Source organism: Akebia trifoliata, unplaced genomic scaffold, assembly GCF_017979445.1.
Source record: "Akebia trifoliata isolate Shusen 1 unplaced genomic scaffold, ASM1797944v1 Contig01045, whole genome shotgun sequence".
Lineage (NCBI taxonomy): Eukaryota > Viridiplantae > Streptophyta > Magnoliopsida > Ranunculales > Lardizabalaceae > Akebia > Akebia trifoliata.
In genome coordinates, this window is record NW_028237441.1 from 16,203 (window position 1) to 24,793 (window position 8,591).

The 8,591-nt window shown below is 31.5% G+C and overlaps 1 pseudogene; it reads right to left on the minus strand.

Moving 5' to 3' along the window:
* Nucleotides 1-4,879: 4,879 nt before the first annotated feature.
* LOC147380731 (probably inactive leucine-rich repeat receptor-like protein kinase At5g48380 pseudogene) lies at nt 4,880-6,063 on the minus strand (annotated as a pseudogene).
* Between the last annotated feature and the right edge of the window lie 2,528 nt (nt 6,064-8,591).

Consider the following 8,591-nt stretch of genomic DNA (forward strand, 5'->3'; position numbering starts at 1 on the left):
TAGATTAACGATGAATGCATGCGGTGCCGCTTCTCGGTTTGATACACGGCTGACGTGGCAAAGGTATATAACCACACATCTTTTTGGTGTGAATTCGCATTCTAAGGACCACTCTTTATCATATTTTTCAGATGTGGCTGATGTTGTCACGCTTATCTGATCTCCAACTTTTTCGAGTCCGACTTTGAAGCAAGCATTCCGCTTCAAAATGTGAAGGAACCCTCCTCGTTACATGCCACGTGGTATTTATTTCACACTTACACTTCTGTCAAATTTTAAAATATCTCTGAAAATACCACGTGTAATTCAACAAAGAGGATTCTTTCAAAAGTGATAAATATTTATTGGATTTTGGTCACATTTGTAACACATGTGAAGTTGCATTAAAATGAGATCTAAATGAATAATGCTAAAGTGTACATGTGAAGTAATATTAAAATGTACATCGTAGATGCTTTTCATCAACACATGTTAAATTGCATTAAAATAATGATATTGCTAAAGTGAGATCTCGATGAATAACATTTATGATCTGACACGTGTGCACGTTAAAAATATCTTTCATGTTGTACATTTCAATGTTACTCCAATACGAAACTTAAAATAAAGCACTTTGACAATTTAATTTTCTAATAAAAATACCTCCAAATATATATATATATATATATATATATATATATATATATATAATATATATATATATGGGTCAGGTTCAAGGGCCATGTGAGAAAACATGTAAGAAAACTTTCGTTTTTCAAAATAAGGGTTAGAGGTTTTGGATTGAGCTGATTTTTTGCAAGGATGGTCACTATGATGAGAAGATCATCCTCACAAAAAATCAGCTCAATCAGAAACTTCTAAATCCATCAAAAGTTATTTACAAATTAGTGATAAAAATTGAAAAAAATCGACGGTCCACATTCTAAATCACTTTTAATGGGGTTAGAAGTTTCAGATTGGGCTGATTTTTTTTTTGGATGATCTTCCCATCATAGAGATCATCCTCACAAAAAATCAGCTCAATCTAAAATTTCTAACCCATATTTTAAAATTTTATTTACCGCCGAAAGTTTTCTTACATGTTTTCTCACATGGCCCTTGAACCTGACCCTATATATATATATATATATATATATATGAACAGCGTTCCTAAGACTCATATTGGGACTCACATTGCGACACACCGTTTTGTCTTATATGGGCAAAAATATTTGGAATGGGCTGATTTTTTGTGAGGATGATCTCTATGGTGAGGAGATCATCCTTGCCAAAAATCAGCTCATTATGAAACTTCTAGACCGTCCAATTTTTGTTGAAAAATTATAGACCGTCCAATTTTTGTAAATCAATTTTGATGGGGTTACAAGTTTTGGAATGGGATGATTTTTTGCCAGGATGATCCCCTCATCACAGAGATCATCCTCATAAAAAATCAGCTCATTCTAAACATTTTTTGCCATATAAGACAAAACGGTGTGTCGCAATGTGAGTCTCAATATGAGTCTTCGGAACGTGACCCTATATATATATAATATATATATATATAATATATAATATGCTCTAAAATTATTGTTGTACCAAAATATTGTCAGATTCCAATTTTCAAATTATATTATTGTACTTTTAAACGTGTACTTAGCAATATGAACATGACATAGACTAAGCAACCGCAACAGTGACATTAGGAGACGTGGCACGTTAAAAGCCACTCATTAATTAAGGGGATCAAATTCGATTTGAAGACTTCATAACATAACATGTGAAGTCACGTACATTTGGACCATAAGCCTTTGACATTGGCATTCACATATGAGAGAATTTTTTCAATTTCAACTAGGGGTGCACATTAGACTTGATAAATTCAAGAATCGAATCAATCTGAAGTCTTTTGGATTGGATTGATTTGAATTGAGCATAACTTGATTCAGATGCGGATTGTAAAAAAAAATCCGATTGATTTGATTCGATCCTGAATTAAGGGTATAATAGAATCAAACCAATCCAAGAATCAAACTAATCCGATTTATACTAATTTTATATGCTTTAACAATAGATTTAAAAAAAGAATGATTTTCTCCTAATGAATTTTAACTTTCTTTCTATTTCATTTTATGAGTGTTTTGTGTCATATTCATACTTGAATATGATTTTAATATTTATTTTCTTTCCCTTTTCATTAATTACGAATCTATGAATTATAAGAATTTTTCTATCGATCACTCCCACACTTGAAATATTCATGGAATTTTCATTTTTAAAAATAAATTCCAGTAATTTTTGGTGTATAGATAGATTGATGTAAGATTGGACTAAGGATTTGTTATTTTTGTGTTATGTGTGATGCTTTGTTTATATTGAAATAATATGTATGTTGATGTTTTGTTTATGCGTGCTATGTGTTGTTATACATGATACTTTGTTTAATATTTATTTTTCTTAGTTTTAAATTTTAATTATTTTAATTTTAGTATTAAAAATAATAAGTATGAGAACTGAGATCCGATTCGAACCAATCTGAACCAAGGTTGGTTTGGATTGGTTCGGTTATATAGGGTAATTGAATTGATTTGATTCCAAATTTGTAGAATTGATCATACTTAGTTCGGTTCCAATTTTGTTAAAATACAAATCAATCCGAATCATGTTCACCCCTACTTTCAACCTATGATTGGTAGAGGCATAGCCATTCAAAGAGACTTTTAAGATGATAGAAGAAAAACAAAATCTTCTAAGAGATCAATTTTTATTTAGAGATACATTTTTGTTGGGAATCCATTGTTTCTCAACCATCTCTTTGATGAAGAGCATCAATTGTGGGTTGAGGCTTTGCATTAAAAACACTTGATTTTTCTTTTAATTTTTTAAGAGATTCCATTGCCACACCAACATTTGCTAATATTAAATCACCAAAGAATTAACACACATTTGGATTGGTATTAGCAAAAGTTAAGTATCAGAAATTGTATCTCAAGAAAATTAATGTTATATATTTTTGATATTGACATGAGAATTATGATCGATTCAATATTTTAACATTATTTGATGTAAGAATTATAATTGTTTTTGTCATTGTTTGGGATCAAAGTATACAGTAAACACCTGTCAAAGAGTCTCCAAAGAATGATCAAATTAAAGTCCTATCTCTCTCCCTTTCTCTAAACATTTATAGGTCTTTAATACTTTCAACTCCTAATTGGGTATCATTCTTCCATCATGATTCGGCCAATTTAAATCCGAGTTTTCAGCTTGACTCAACTCGATGAACAGTGAGTCAAGTTTGAAGTCATAGCACAACCATCTTAGACTCTCCTTAATAATGACAGAGAATCAAAAGAGAAATAATTATTAAGTTGAGAAGACTTCTATAATTAAGTTGAGAAGACTTCTATAATTTCTTAGTCGTCAATGTGGACTATTTTTTTTTTTTTCTTCTAAAACTAGGTTCCATACTTCTCAGTTCTCATAGATGGTTAGAAAATTTTATTTTAACCTTAAAAAAAAAAAAAAAAAAAAAATTTATTTTTCTTTAAAATAGTGAGATAAATATAGATTTCTTTTGAAATACGAACACTTGAACTGGTGGATTTTATTATTATGCATGCATAAATACAAAAATATCCATGATAGTAGGCTGTGTTTATTGAGGACAGTCATAATTTAAAATAAGAGTCGCGATCCATATAGTGTCCAGTTCATTCTTACAGATAGAAATGGTGTCTATGTGACATGTTTTGATTGGCAAATAAACACATTGGACTACGTGTAAATCTTGGTTAGCAGCCTGAGATTGTTTTAAACTACAATTAAAACACGTCACATAGATATTGTTCTTATATATTTTATAGAAATGGGACACCTTACTTTCTAAATTTTAAAATAATGCCCATGTTAGGGAAGCCCTTAATACACATGACGTCCTATGAGCAATCGATCCATGATTCTATGAAATTCTGAATTAACTTTCTAAAAGCTAAAAAATTCTCCTTAGATTGCATTTCAAAAACAAGAAAGAAAACGTCCAAAAAATTTCAATAAAACCCTCAAAACATTAAATTATTATTACAATACTTTATTCTCTTGAAGTAATTATAAATACAGAGATAATAGTTCATCAATTACCATCTTTATTAACGCCTTGGGGTGTATTTCTTTCTAAATACTTCATAAACGTTGAACATAACAACAATGTGAGTCAAGTTTGGAGTCATAGCACAAACATCTCAGACTGTCTTTAATAAAGACAAAGAATCAAAAGAGAAATCATTTATTAAGTTGAGAAGACTTCTATAGTTTCTTAGTCGTCAATGTGGACTATTTTTATTTTCTTCTAAAATTAGGTTTCATACTTCTCAGTTCTCACACATGGTTAATTTTTTTTTTTCTTCAAAATAGTGAGATAAATATAGATTTCTTTAGAAATATGAACACTTGAACTGGTGAATTTTATTTTTAGGCATGCATAAATACAAAAATATCCAGGATCGTAGGCTGTGTTTATTGAGGGCAATCATAATTTAAAATAAGAGTCGCGATCCAATACAGTGTCATGTTTGTTCTTACAGATAGAAATGGTGTCTATGTGACATGTTTTGATTGGCAAACAAACACATTGGACTGCGTGTACGATTTTGTTAGTTGCTTAAGATTGTTTTAAACTACAATTAAAGCACACCACATAGACACTGTTCCTATATATTTTATAGGAATGAGACACCTTACCGAGTCTTAAAATAATGCCCATGTAAGGGAAGCCCTCAATACACGTGATGTCCTATGATCTATCAATCCATAATTTTGTGAAATTTTGAATTGACTTTCTAAAACCTAAAAATTTCTCTTTAGATTGCGTTCGAAAAACAAGAAAGAAAACTTCCAAAAATTTTCAATAATACCCTCAAAACATTAAATTATTATTACGATACTTTAATCCCAATAGCAGTCTATTGAAGTAATTATAAATACAGAGATAATAGTTCATCAATTACCATCCTTATCGACGCCTCGGGGTGTATTTCTTCTTAAATACTTCAAAAACGTTGAACATAACAACACTGTAACCTAAACCAACTGCCAACCCGATAAAAAACGCAGTATGAGATATGTCTTTTAGAAAACCTTAATGAGCCACCTTGCAAGTATTGTTCAAAGGTTTCCCACAAAGTCCTACATTATTTGCATAACTGTCTATTCCAAAAGTTCGATTGGCAAAGGTAGGGATCGGCCCAGATAAGAGATTGTTGGCGACATTAAAGGTCTTGAGCCGAGAGAGCTGGCCAAGTTGCAGGGGGATCTGACCTGTTAAACGGTTATGGTCGAGTTTTATGATATTCAGATAGGTACAATTTGCTAAACTCGAGGGGATCACACCAGAGAAATTGTTGGAGGAGAGATCGAGGGATGTCAAGAATGGGAGACGTTTCGAGATGTCGGATGGAATGGGTCCGAAGAACTCGTTATTAGATAGATCTAACCCCGTCATGCTGCTGCAATTCTCGAGACCCTTCGGAAACTGGCCCTTTAGCCCCAAGTCTGATAACCGAATGTTTAAGACTTTGTTCTCGTCCGGATGCCAGCACTCGATCCCAATAAATTTACAGATGAATCCTTCGGTATAGTAGTTGAAATTCCATGAAGTTAAGTAATTCAAAGGGTCTTCTACTGACTCTTTCAGAGTTCTTAAGCAATGAATATCACTTAAGGTAGCAGAGGATACATTAGTATTACCCAGCATTATTATTAACAAGAAGAAAATTGAATGAAGAAACACAACAGATAGACCTCTACTTCTAATAATATTCATCATCATGACCATTAATTCCCTTTAAAATCAATATAGAATTACACTACTCGGCTGCTAAAAACATATATAATATTAAAGAATTCTTTTCAAGTCATCCCCCACACACACAAGCATTATTTAATTTGAAACAAAAATTACAAAACCTTTTAACCTTGAAAGACCTACAAACCTTAATAGAACACTGAGACTTGATCGCCCATAAATAAATAAGTAAAAAATTGAAGAAAATGAGATACCCAACTGAAGATATCAACAAATGAATAAAAGATGGGTATATAATAACTCAACTGTACGGAGTACTCAGCCATTTCTTTTTTATATTTTTATTTTCATGTTAGAAAAATAAACGTCAATCTAGACCTAAAAGTAAAGACCCCGCAATTAAGAATCAACGAGGAAGCTTCCCTCATAATAGTCCTTGTCTCCAAGACTTCTCTAAAAAATAAACTCCATTTCTCTTATAAATATTAGTATTTAGGAATATATGAATAATGAAGAATGCATGAGGTTGGGTGTGCGACTAATGTGGCAAGGGCACAGAAACAACCGCACATCCTTTTCTTGTGTATCTCGATGAAAAGATCTATCGTTTTGTGCCTTTATCTCATCAGCCACATATTGTACCACAACCGGCCCCCACAATGTGAAAATTGGAAAATTCGACATAAAATTTGACGGGACAAGGCCCACGAATTTTAGAAACTAAATTTTGACAGTTTAGGACCGTCAAAATTCTTGATGTTCCCAGATTTGACGGTTTAGAACTGTCGAATTTCTCTCATCCTTCATTAATTTAATAGTTTCGACCCGTTGAAAAAAAAAATTTTGACAATAAAAAATTCGACACCAATTTGACCTTTTGGTCCGTCAAATTTTATGAAATTTGACAGTCCAAGACCATCAAATTTGGACTTTTTTCACATTGTGCCCAGCAGTCATCACGGCTTGGAATATATTAATATTATAGGTTAGGCTGCATAGTAATAGAGTAATGTTGTTTAATTTAGAAACTTTATTTAAATAGGAACAATGTTGAGTTTGAATTGTGATTGGTTAGTCAGAGAACTAATTGCAATTTGGGCCATGTTTGGTATGTAACAAATTATTTGCATTTTCAAATAATTTGTTGAAATCAATTTTATGAGTGCTTGGTTACACAATGCAAACCATGTGAAAAATTTACTTGTATCACCTAAATTCTTCGGAAATTTCAGCAAATGATCTACGACACAAAAACTATCACAAATCATTTGCAAAATTATTCAACTCCAACCTATGTATATAAAAAGTATTAAAATATCTCTTATAAAATAATAAAATTATAAAAATACCCTCAATCCCTAGACCCTTAACATGGTTCAAGTATCTGGTAATCTCATCTAAGCTGGTACAAAATTCATATAAATACAATAAATGATTGATGGTGCCAAGTCTTAGCAGAGTTTGTCAAATTGTTACTCAATAATTTCAAAACAGAAAATGATAATGCAAGAAGAGTCAAAAAACTAAACTCCAAATAAAACTGATTCAATCAAGACAACGGAAGAAAGCGAGAACTTATATTTATATGAAAATCTAACTCAACACAAGCTACTTGAAAAACTCCAAATATTCGAAAAACCAACTTGTACTGCATAAAATGTATATGAATTACCCAAAAACCAGAAAACTAAGTGAAAAACCTTTTGTTCTTGGTATACAAAACTAGATTTATGAACTCTTTAAAAAAAAGATTTATAGAGGATCATAGATTTTGTATACTTGTATCTCAAGGAAATAAATCTGTGGTTATTTGTGCATTGCCACATAAACACAATATCAAATACAGTTTCCAATGAAGTCAATGTAGAACGACTCTCCAAAAAATGATCAATTTAAAGTCCTATCTCTCTACCTTTCTCTAAATATTTTGGGCAGTTTCCCTGCGGTATCATTCTTCCACCAAGACTCGGCCAATTTAACACCCGATTATTCAACTTGACTTGACTCGATGAACAGTGAGTCAAGTGTGAAGTCATAGCACAAACATCTTAGTCTCTCTTTAACCATGACAAAGATTCAAAAGAGAAATCATTTATTAAGTGGAGAAGACTTCTTTAATTTCTTAGCCGTCAACGTGGACTATTTTTTTACTTCTCAGCTCTGGCAGATGGTTACAAAATTTTAATTTGGCAAATTTACCAAAACATGCACCACAATTTAATAATGCACTTGACAATTTAATTTTCTAATAAAAAACCTTCAAATATATATATATATATATATATATATATATATATATATAATATGCTCTAAAATTATTGTTGTACCAAAATATTGTCAGATTCCATTTTCAAATATATATTGTAGTACTTTTAAACGTGTACCTAGCAATATGAACATGACATAGACTAAGCAACCACAACAGTGACATTAGGAGAGGTGGCACGTTAAAAGCCACTCATTAATCGAGGGACCAAATTTGATTTGAAGACTTCATAACATAACATGTGAAGTCACGTACATTTGTACCATAAGCCTTTGACATTGGCACTCACATATGAGAGAATTTTTCCAATTTCAACTAGGGGTGCACATTAGATTGGATAAATCCAAGAATCAAATCAATTTGAAGTCTTTTGGATTTGATTGATTTGGATTGAGGCATAACTTGATTTGGATGCGGATTGTAAAAAAAAAACTTCCAATTGATTTGATTCGATCCTGAATTAAAAGTATAATATAATCGAACCAATCCGAGAATCGAACTAATCCGAAGTATCTATTATATATATATATACTAATTTTATAT